At 44.0% G+C, this 11868-nt stretch overlaps 1 long non-coding RNA gene across 1 annotated transcript in view; it reads left to right on the forward strand.

The window, feature by feature from the left end:
• The first annotated feature begins 633 nt into the window (after positions 1-633).
• LOC110307582 overlaps positions 634-11868 on the forward strand; it is a 25287-nt gene continuing 14052 nt past the window's right edge. The window contains exons 1-2 of the long non-coding RNA XR_002379427.1: positions 634-840; positions 4467-4592. This is a non-coding gene — a long non-coding RNA (uncharacterized LOC110307582). The remainder of the gene's footprint in view (positions 841-4466; positions 4593-11868) is intronic.

The following is an 11868-nucleotide window of genomic DNA, read 5'->3' on the forward strand; positions in this document are numbered from 1 at the left end:
CTTGGATCAATGGCTATGAAAGAGGGATCTTTACTGATGCCCTCAATATCATTTACCCTGAGTAGGTAAGGGAGCAGGTTTGTAAAGTGACTTTTTAAAGGTTTAATATATAGTTCAGAGTAGAAAAAGCAGAATATAAAATTGTACGTCAAATGTCAAAGAAGATGCTTAAACTGTAGGACACACTGAGACCCAGGAAAGCGAGCAGAAGGAAAAGAATGAAAGCAGAGGTAGAGCACTTGTGGAGGAGTTGGAGCATGTGTGAGAGGAAGAGGGAGGTCAGAAAGAAAAGCCAGGAAACCAGAGGACTACAGTGGAAGGTGATTGTGGGGCATAGGGATCAAGGCCAAGTACAGCAGAAGGCTAAGAATTAAAAATACACCCGTGGGCCGGGTAGCAGAGAGCTGCGGGTAACCTTTATGAGAGCTGGTGTTCTGCAGAGCTGGAGGCTGGTGACAGATGGCAATGTGTGGAAGGGAGAAAGGGAAGCGAAACAGAGGAGGAGGTGGCAAGCTTCATCATGAGAAGGACAGAGAGCCGGCTGTGGATGCAAGGGGAAGCTGAATCAAGGGAAATTTATTTTCAGAACAGGACAGAAAGCATCCACATATTAGTTGGTAAGGAAGAGAAAACATAAGTTCTGAAGGTTAGAGAGAAGAGACAGTCCAATGAAACTTCTGCAGAGGTGAGGGGACAGGAGCTCAGGTCGAGGTGGCTTTCTGAAGGAACTCGGAGATGTGAGAGAACTCACTAAGGAAAGGTGATGATGGATGAGGCATGGGGTGAGCTCATCTGAACCAAGAGTTGCCTCACAGCAAATGAGATCTTCTGATGAGTTGGGTAGGTCTGAGGAGAGACAGAAGCACCTGCTGTATCAACCCATAGATTGCAGACAATACCTGAGTTTAACAGAGGCTCTGGTCAAACCGGCTTCGAGAATCTCCTGACACAAAAACTCTCTGGCATCTTATTTTGAGATGTCGAATGCAACACCATAGACTTCAACACAGTCTTTTTTTTTTCAGCATGGTTTCTCTGAGGCAGAGTAGAGAATGTGAGTGCCTAGCAATACGGAAGCCACAGCTTGGGCTGGGAAAACTTGGGGCAAACCCAGGCCTGAGGATGGATTCAAGTGGATATAGTAGGATGTTGGGCTTTGTGTGAGCTCTCTATATACCTGAATATACACACCATTTCCAATCAGACAGTATTTAGGGAAGGGCTTCTATATAAAGAACGCTGTCAACTCTTGGGAGATGGCTGTTGTAAAGATTTTCTAGTTTGTCGTCATGCATTCTCACCTTTAACCTATGACAGACATGTGTAGAACCTGGACTAACAATGGTTAAGTGCTGGTCACATGACTTCCCTTATTGACTTTGCAGAGGCTTTTAATTCTTTAGTTAGACTGGGTAATAACTAAATCACAGAATCAAGGTACTCAGCCTCTAGCAATCTGTCTTGGTAACACTGAGAACCAATTAATTAGAAGGTAATTTAACAACATTGCCTCTAAATCATCCACATGATATAGCTGAGGATGCTGGGCTTTTGGAAGTCACAGTTATTGTCCGGAGAAAGCCCAGGTATGAGTGTACTGCCCTGTGTGGGAGTAGGTCACAGATATGCAGCTGTTCTCTGGAACTCACCCTGTCTCCTGAGAGCATTGCCCAATGACTGAGTGATGCTCTGTTTGGACACTGGGGTAGATTCCTCCAAGGGAATCCAGTTCAGTCAAAGGAGAGCTCGGTTTAAGAGTTTGAATCTTGTATGAAGTGGATGTTGAAGTAAGAAAACAGAAAAGGGTTTCACAGATGATGCAAGGTTGGGCACACCAAAAAAAAAAAAAGCCAGAAGGGAACAAGGATCCCAAGGCTGTGATATCTCCCAGGGCCAGGCAGTAGCTTAAGGCTGATTTCCTCCTTTAAGGTATATGTGGGTTGGTTCTCATGTATTGAAAATCAATCAGTGCTGGGGAAACTGTCAAAGGATTTTCTTGGGTCTAGTATTGTAGCCAGGACCATGGCTTTATGCAGGCGAGCTTGCAGACAGTACTTGAGTTTACAGAGGTCAAGGTCAAACCTGTTTCAAGATTCTTCAGACACAAAACTTCCCTGGCATCTTATTTTAAGATGACGAGTGCAATGCCATAGATTTCCACTTTTTTTTAATGGAGCTAATAAAAATTCAGCACGGTTTCTCTGAGGCAGAGTGGAGAACGTGAGCGCCTGGCCGTACATGCTCCAAAGTAAGAGCCTTTTAGGCTGTTCCACAGATGCATGATTTAAAAGTTAAACCCCATTGTCTTCAAATGAGAGACTATGGGAACACTGGATGGAGATGATACTTGGAGGTTGTTTAGTCTGCGTGCAGTAAAAAGAAAGCCCAGGGCCTACATGGAGTTCTATCCAGGGTTGCCAAATGAGTAAGTAAATATGTCCCTGGTCTCCCTTTTGCCCAAGAGCCCAAAGACTTATTTATATTTACTACTTAGTGAGCACTTTCAAAATCGACTCAATATATCTGATAGACATTTAAATGCAAATTGAGACCCCAGAGAGGATTTATACAGGATGAGGGCTGGTACTATATCAGAGGGATGATGATATCAGAAATAGACTGAGGGACTCCACTGCTTTAATGCAAAGCTGACTTCCCTGCCAGCCAAAGCAGAAAGGAAAGAAGAGAAAACCAAACCAAACCAAACCAAACCAATAGCAAAACAGCCATGAAGTCTACACAAGAAATGCTGAATGAGTGACCATTCACTTTGAAAACTTCTGGTTTTCAAGGAGGAAAGCACCAAGAGGGATTTGTTGAGTGTGTTATGGTATGATACTGGCAGCAGCTAAGTTTGCATTGCTGTACTCACAGTATCTGATAGAAGCAACTTTATTTGCGGTCAGCATAGTTTCATTCCATCATGGCAGGAAAAGCAGGGCACAGTCACTCAGCTCATGACCAGGAGCACATGGCGGAGGCCGTTCATCTCACAAAGACCAGGGACCAGAGCCTGACTGGAAACATCTGTGGTACCAGAGCCTCGGTGCCTATTCTTAGTGACTGACTCAGCTACCTAGGTCCTAGCCCCTAAAAGCTTCCCAGCCTCCCTGAATAGCACCACTAACTGGGGAACCAATATCAAAGCCATGAGCCTGATGAGGGCTATGCATGACAATGGATATAATAACAGCCAGCTCTATGACTGCTGTTTTCTATACTGACTCTTCAAATATCCAACATGATCCACAGTCGCACTGGTGGAAAAGAATTCTAAAGAGAGCTTGATGTAGTCTGTGTGTAAATGCCTTTGTGGTTTGACTTGAAGGACAGATTGGCTTGTCACTTCTATCCAAGGAAGTCCCTAGCTTGATGTGACAGGCAGGAGCCAAAGTCATAAGATGAACAGTGCAATGAAAGGTGCTCATTTTGCTCAAATGTGGGAGTGGAAGGAGACAAACTTAAGGAGCTTAACTGGTACAGAGAATACTACACGATGAAAGGAACCTGGCTATATAAAGATGCATGGTACATAACCCCAAATCAGAAGGGTTTGGGGTGTATTTAGATGGAATCTCTGAGGGAATTTCTTCTCCCAGCAAGGCACTTCAGACTGTGATCCTAGACGTTGATATAAGTACATATTTTATTATACTTTATCTGAGTTTCTTTTACCATTTTTTAAACCAGGAATTAGATGACTGATAATTCAAAATCGGGGTCCCTCCTAAGTACTTAAAGGACAGTCATTGCAGACTGAGAGAGTAATTCTAATCTCTTTTATTCTTAGCAGGTAGGCATTTAAAAGTGAGATTTTGATTTAAAAAAAATGGACTGACACCCCTTCACTACTGCATCAGAGAGTGAGGAGGGGGAAAAACCCACTACTCCAACAAACACACAATGCTAGTACACAAGATACATCCGGACTGAGAAGCAGAGAGTCTGTGAGACGCCGATGAGAGCTTAGTTTAAGAATCTATGTAATTCAGCGAAGGGTTTTACAATTTGCTTGTAATTCTCGTTGCCACGTTAATTACTTTGTACTGTTACCAGCACTAGAGAGTGTAACGAGGGTTACAGGCAGGGTGAAGACTTCTTCTGTGTAGAGAATAAAGTTTAGAACTTGCTTTGTTAGCTGGGTGTGGTGGCACATGCTCTTAATCCCAGCACTGGGAGGCAAAGGCAGGTGGATCTCTGAGTTCAAGGCCAGCCCTCATTCTAAGACAGCCAGGACTATAGAGAGAAAACCTGTCTTGAAAAACAAAAACAACAAACAAAACAGAACAAGAAGAGAATAAAGTTCAGTTGAATCCAGGGACATAGAGGCAGTCTACCTTGTTCTTCCAACTGACACAGTCCTAAGTCTTCAAGATAATTTAGGTTGTGAACGATACCTGTGCCTCTAGCCCATGCTTGCTGGTGATGACATCTTTGTATAATTTTCTTTCTTTTTTCATTTCCAGGATTTTCCACAGTCCCAACTACAGCACATTCAGGGTCTTATGGAATCTTTCTCATCGGGACTTCCTGGGAAGATGGGAACAAATGCCTATTCACGTCAGATAGGGCCCGGATGACAGACAAGAGAGGTGAGTCCATTCAAGTCTGACAGGCTGAACCAGAGAGTTTATTGGGGTTGCTTACAAAGCATGGGTGCTGATTTAGAGGCACATGAGTGACTCAAAGGCCACTGTATCACCCCAAAGCCCAACCCAGCATGGGTGGCGACTCAGGCAAGGTACATCCTTGGAGCTCCCTGCACAGCTTGCTCTCCCCTTGACTGGTCTGATGAAAGTCTTTGTCCTAGACAGGTGTCCCACTTCCATAACCTTGTGTGTATGTGTAGGGGGGAGTCCTCAGGAATTTTGTGCATTCCAGATGCTTCTACAGCCTTTTAAGTTTCACTTTACCCAAATTTTATGAGCCTCCTTCCTCCTTCCAGAGGGGCAAGTTTCAACTCAGGAGGAAATGGGTACCCAGAAGTGTAATCGATCCCTCTCTAGGTCAGTGGCCAATGGGTTTGTGGATGGTCAAGGTTCTGTCCACCTCTGGCTTGATTTTCATCATGCTGCCCCAGATGCCAACTATCCCAAACTCTTGTTCTCAAGGGTGTACTGCTTTCAACAATTCACTGTGGCCTTCTCTGACATGTTACTCTAGCATCTCACCAAGTCTTCTTTTCTTTAGCAGCATACATAACTACCATTATATTAAACAACTGTTTGACATTTGATGATTGATTTATTGACAATCTTCCCCCACTAGAATGTCAAGCCCACGCGGGGATAGGTCTGTTTTTGCCTACTCCTGTCTTTCCACAATCTAAAACACTATCTGACTTTATGCTTGGTCTTTTTTTCTTGAGACAGAGAACAAATTATTATCTAATATCCTGCTCATGTACAGACCATAAATAGTTAAAAAGAGGCCACGGTATAAGGGTGGGTGGCTTGTGGCTGGTGTCGTGTGACCAGAAGCAGTTTACATATATATAGTGGGTAGAAGTGTAGGAATATGAGTTGAAATAGTCTGTAGTTTCTCACACGGAAGAACATAATAAAGGGTACAGGTCTTTATGCATAATTCTAGAAATAGAATATGGTGGCACCAAAAAGTGTTTGGGGGGATGGTTTCTAGACATTCCATTCTCATGAATCCCCTTTTCGAATTTCTTTTATATAGTTTGTCATACAGTTCTCTCAAAAACTTAAACTCTTTCATAGTAATTCACTGATCTTCCTGTTCTGTTCATTAATCTCATCTATAACTGTCAATTAGAATGTTGGATCAAAACTGAAATGCTCAGAGCATCATGAGATGATGAAATAATTCCTTCCATCAGAGGTGGAGACTGTACAGCCTCTGTTTCAATAATTAGATTCTCCCTGTTGGATTTCTAAGACTTCAAAAATAGCTCAAGGGTCTCCATTAGCTTTGAAAATGCTGGGACTTGCCCACATAGTGAATCATTAACAATATTGGACTGGGACCCTGGTCTTGTGATTCAATTGGTACAATGGGATCAAGTTCCCTGGTGACTCTATCCACGAGCAAGCTCTGCTTGAATTATGCACTTAGAGGCTGGTGGTAACAACAGCTATTGTTTATTAAAGGTAGATTATATCTGTGCTAGTAAGACTTGATTCTCAAGGTGCCCTTTATAAGACAAAAGTTTTACCCTTATTTTAAATAGGAAGAGACACAAAGACGGCTCTTAGTAAGAGGTGGAGCCAGGATTTAAACCAAGTTTATCAATGTTAAAGCCCAATAAGGTCCTCCTTAAATCTTGCCACCCCTGGATCGAATGCCAGTTTCTTGTACTTGACTCACTGGCATAAGACCATTCCCTGGATCTTGTCTAATTATTTCGATGATGGAGTTCTTCCTCCCAAGTTAATATGAATCTACTGCCTCTTTAACTCACTGCTTTCTGAAACACAGGAAGAGGAAGAGGTAATTGTAGGAAATATGTCTAGGAAGGTGGGTGGATTTGGGGGCTAGATGCACTCTTAAACTGCATCCATTTCTGGAGTCACCCAAATCCTCTTCATTTCCCATAGATCCCCCCCCCCCATGCACACACCCTCTCTCAGCTCATCCTCTGATGCATGCACAATGCATTATTTGTGTCTCCATGACTGGGGAGACTTTCTGTCTGGGAAACACATTTTCTGGCCATTTGGAGGTCTCCTTGTCCACAAGTGTCGCCTCTTTGAGCTCTGGCAGACGCTGGACCAGGCGAGCTGTTTGTCACAGGGCTTCAGAAAGCTGTGAAGGTCACATTGGTTGCCTAATGAACATTTGGTTTCTGACAAAGGGCTTGTGACCGACACCTGTCATTCCAACAGTAATTACAATGACTTGGAGTTAATCCTCATTGGCTGCCCAACCACATAATGTTCTAGAAAGTCCCCAGTGGGGAAAAGACACAGAATCATGTCTGGCGTGGCGATGCTGAAAGGCAACAGTACACTTTGTTCTCCTGGCGAGCTCCCACTTCACTGACAAATCTGTTGAGCTGGAGTCTTGTTTAAGAGATGATTTAATTCATGTGACAGTCTAAATATGATATTTCCAAGATGGGCTGGGAGATGTCTGATCTTTTTTTTTTTTTTCTTTCCCCCTAAAGAATTAAGTTCAGGCTGGTGGGAAACACATGAATTTTTATAAACAAACAGACCTAGACTGTTAACCCCTTCATTGCTGACCATTAATATTAATAAAGCAGCAACAGTAGCGCAGGTCCCTTTGCACAGCCAGGCAGCATCCAATGTGCTTATCTGAGCTACCTTCTGCATCACAAGCCCTTGGTGTTTTGCTATGAAGCTTTACCTGTCATCGCTGTTTTACAAGTGAGGGGGTTGGGGTTTAGCGAGTGTATGAGTCAGGGGCCGGTCAGGTAACAGCTGATCCCAGATGGGTTTAACTTGGTGATTCTAATGAAAGGACACTTCACAGAGGTAGGATGGCAGTATGGCAGTTAGCTAAGCATGTCAGGGTACCAACCTACTGCAACCTTGGTAAACTGTTAAACTTGGTAAACTTGGTAAACTGGAATGGAAGGGACGAGAGATACGATAGGCGCTTGTGAATGGACACGGCTTGTCTGGAGGGAGGGTATCACATGCGTACAGTGCCAGGCCTCTTAAGAACCACTTATACTCCCCCACACACACACACACAAACAAAAGCCAAAACAAACAAGCAAACAAACTAAACCAACACTGGCATATGTCCTGGAGCCAGTGGTAGCCTTGTTGTGGGCTGTAGCAGACGCTAGCCCAACTATGCAGAAAGCTCAACTTCAGTCTTTTTCCTCCTGTCATTTAAACCAGAAAACATCACCCACTGTAGGCCAAAGCAGGACAGGTGGGTGCCAAGATAATGAGTGGGGGGACCTATAGGCCACCTCTGAGGGAGATGACTCCCTCACCAGCCTCACTGTGTTCCCGTCTATGAAGAGACTGTAAATTGTGAGGCCCCCAGTGCTATGCTGATTCCCTGAATTTTATTAATCATTCTTTTGTGCATGCTTCTTTGAACAATTTACTTCTGATGAAGCACAAGTATTTATTAAGACTGGACAGGGCTGGTTCACCCACATACCAGGCTTTATAACAAGTAACACAGGCAGTAGTAGTTCTGCATGGGACAATTCTCCAAGACTCTGGGAAATTCCCGGATTGGCTAGTTGGCACAGTAATCCCCAACAAACTGGATTTGGAATAGCTAGGGGAAGTCGAGGTAGAGTCTGTGAGTAAGAAACCTGCAGACACTTTAACTGTTATCTGATTTAAAGAGGCAGAATTACATGGCAGATTAAGTGGGTGTTGGGCCCTGTCAGCCACTCTTGTTTTTGTTCCATCACAGAATGATACCTTTGGCACCTCAGACAATGGCTGAGAGAGCTGAGTCTTGAGCAATAAGACTCCTGCTTCAGAATCTTCCCCTTTTCACAGCCTCTGACCTTTCTGTGACCACACTGTCTTCACACACCAGAACCCAAGTTTCCTATCATTAGGCTGATTCAGTGAGAGGGTTTTTTTTTGTTTTGTTTTGTTCTTAAGATTTATTTATTTTATTTATTTATAGGAGTACACTGTAGCTGTCTTCAGACACAACAGGAGAGGGCATAAGATCCCATTACAGATGGTAGTAAGCCACCATGTGGTTCCTGAGACTTGAACTCAGGACCTCTGGAAGATCAGTCAGTGCTCTTAACTGCTGAGCCATCTCTCCAGCCCCTCAGTGAGAGGTTTGTAAGTAGAGGAAAATCCCAGAGTTAGAAACTTTCTATATCCTAGTAATGGTGAATTTCCTACAACAGGTGTTAGAAGCCTTTGTATTTTCTCATCTGTGATCACAAAGTAGAGTGGGAGTGGATTTTAACCTTCATGGGAGAGCCTGCTTGGGAACTGTGGGTGAACAGGAAGTATCTTTGTATTCCTGGGTCCATCAAAATCTGCCACAAGAGCCTAGCATTAGTGAGTGTGGTTCCATTAAAGAGGAATGGGAGGTGATTCTTTTTGTTTGTTTGTTTGTTTTGCTTTGTTTTGTTTTTTCGAGACAGGGTTTCTCTGTGTAGCCCTGGCTGTCCTGGAACTCACTCTGTAGACCAGGCTGGCCTCGAACTCAGAAATCCACCTGCCTCTGCCTCCCGAGTGAGGGGATTAAAGGTGTGCGCCACCACCGCCCGGCCTGAGGTGATTCTTATTATGAGCCCAATGCTTTCAGAGCTTTTCTTCTAGTTAGTTGGAATTCTAAGAATCTGCCTCACAGAAGAGAGAATCAGAAACATAGACAAGATTTGTGTGGGTGGTATTGCTTGGAAAGGTATTTTCCTAGCTGGGAGAATATTTTTCCCATGAACTGGTCACTGAATCCCAATAGAGGGACAGCAGTCTTGTATTAAGAGTGTCAACTTCTGGAATGGTGACACTTATAAAGATGAGGGGCTCTAATGATGAACTGGAACTGGACAAAGAGATGACTAGACTGCTCAGCCAAAGTGGGAAGGAATAAATGATCAGTCCTGCCAGGAGAGGCAGGGCTATAGGAACAGGACATCTGTAGGGGTGATGCAGGAACTATATAGAAACTTCTGGACTTGATGGGCCGAAGTTTGGGTAGCCTCCAGGATCTAACTGTATGAGTTTACTTGAAAGAGAAAAAGAGGAAGGATACAGGAGAGAGGCTGGATGAGGAAGAGAGAGTGGTATCCATCTGATCTTTAGGTAGAACCCAGTAGCATAAACATGGGCTTATTTCCACAGAAGGCCCCTAGAATCCAACTATTCTACATGGAGATCAGGGACCAGTAGAGCAGCCTGACCTGAAGTCATGTAGATCCAACTAAGATTTCGGTAAATGGATCTATATCTTAATGTGGTCCTAGGTAACTTGTGTGGACACGGAAGCTTGGCAAGTGCTGAATGTGGAGATAAGCGTGGCCATCACATCTCCGAGTGTGAGAACAGCTGTCCACCTTGAATGTCCCTCCAGTGCAGCCCTTGGTTGGGACAAAGCATGGAAGGGGGCTAGCCTCAGTCTTGGGTGTTTGGGGAGGAAGAATCTTATCTGGAACTGAACTCTCAGGTGAGTGTTTAGATGGAGGAAGACAATATAAAGGGCCAAGGAAGAAGTGTGGATGAAAATGAAGATGAACAGAAGATGTTCTGGGAGGTCTCAAAACTAACACTGAGGGAGGGAGACAGAGCATCTTGGATCCACACACCCCAGTGATACATGCTACAGGTGAGGCTTTGTCATATTCCTTGCTGGGTAAGACTTGGTAGCCTCAGTTCTGTATGCTGCTGTCATGCTCCTCGTTATAAGGGAGGTGTAATGAGAATGGGATGCTATACAGTTGACATCACTGTTTTTCAATTTTTGGTTTTTGCCCCCAAACAGGCTCTCGCTGTATGAGTCTGGTTGTTCTATGTTGTTCTATGTTGGTAGACGAGGTTGACCTCGAATTCAGAGATCTAACTGCCTCTGCCTCCCAAGTGCTAGGATTAAAGGTATGAGCCATTACACCTGACTTTGTTTGTTTGTTTGTTTGTTTTTAAAATTTACTTAGAAGAAGGACTGAAAGAAAAATTCCTCATTTTTGTATAAATTTAGATTTTATCCTTTCACATTTTTGTACTTTGAAAAAAAGTAGTGCAATCCAGCAACTTTCGAAGTGCCTCCTCCAGGGACACTGGGCCTCTCCCTTTGTCTTCATATCTGTCCCATATTGTAGAAATAGGCCATTTTTTTTTGTAATTAGAAGAGAACAAAGGAAGCAAGAGATGAGAATGAAGACTGTTCAGATGTGCCCTGTACTGCTAGCCATGTACATCCTCTGTCACCCTTGGCTAACCTTGTTCTTCTATGGAAACACAATGGCCCCCAAGGTGCAAAAGACAGTTAGGGGGCCCTGGAGAACAGGAAGTACTACAGAACTGTAGTTCCAAGCTTAGCAGGGTGGGTCTTGACAATGTGTCTTTCTAGAACTCCATGGCCCGTTCTGGTGGGAGGAGGGGCTGAGTACAGGAGGCTGCCTGCTCCAGCGGGAAGCCCGCAGTGTGTCAGCCAACAAAGGATTTCCTTCCTGTAAATGAAAGAACTATGTGAACCCAAAGTTATACCCCACCAAAATGTCACCTCTCCCATGCCAGACAGAAGGAATACCCCTATTAATGCCTGCAGTATTTGGCCAGGATGTTTTTCTGGGCCATTCTCAGCACCTGGTGCAGCCATGGCCCATCCTTGACCTTTCTGTGTAAGTAACAGACAAGAGTAATTGTAATTACAAAACAAACAAGGATGTGTTTCTGAGATGCTGAACAGGTTTGTAAAAGAATATGTGACATAATTAGCAAAGAAGAAAATGTATAACGTGACCTCAGTACATATGGAAAAAAATCTCCCTGCTCACCCCGTAATAGCAAGCCACCTTGACCCTGTAAACATAGTGAATAGTGTTAGAGTGTTGCTGAGCTCAGGGCAATTGGAAGGTTAATAAGAGCACCCATGTGCCACTTGCTTGGTTTTTTGTTTTTGTTTTTAAATAGGAGAGCAATGTGTTTGGAAACCTGGTGGATACTTTCTGAGAAGGAGGCGTAGAGATGAGTTCCTCACTGAGCGGCACAGGGTCTGATGGTAAAGCAGAGCCCTGTGAGAGCGAGGCTCCTGATGATTTCACCTTAATAACACACACACACACACACACACACACACACACACACACACACACCACACACACACACACCACACACACACACACACACACCACAGACACACATACACCACACACACAGAGAGACACCACACACACACACACACACACACACACCACACACAGAGACACACCACACACAC

This window comes from Mus caroli, chromosome 13 (assembly GCF_900094665.2).
Source record: "Mus caroli chromosome 13, CAROLI_EIJ_v1.1, whole genome shotgun sequence".
In the NCBI taxonomy this organism is placed as follows: Eukaryota; Metazoa; Chordata; class Mammalia; order Rodentia; family Muridae; genus Mus; species Mus caroli.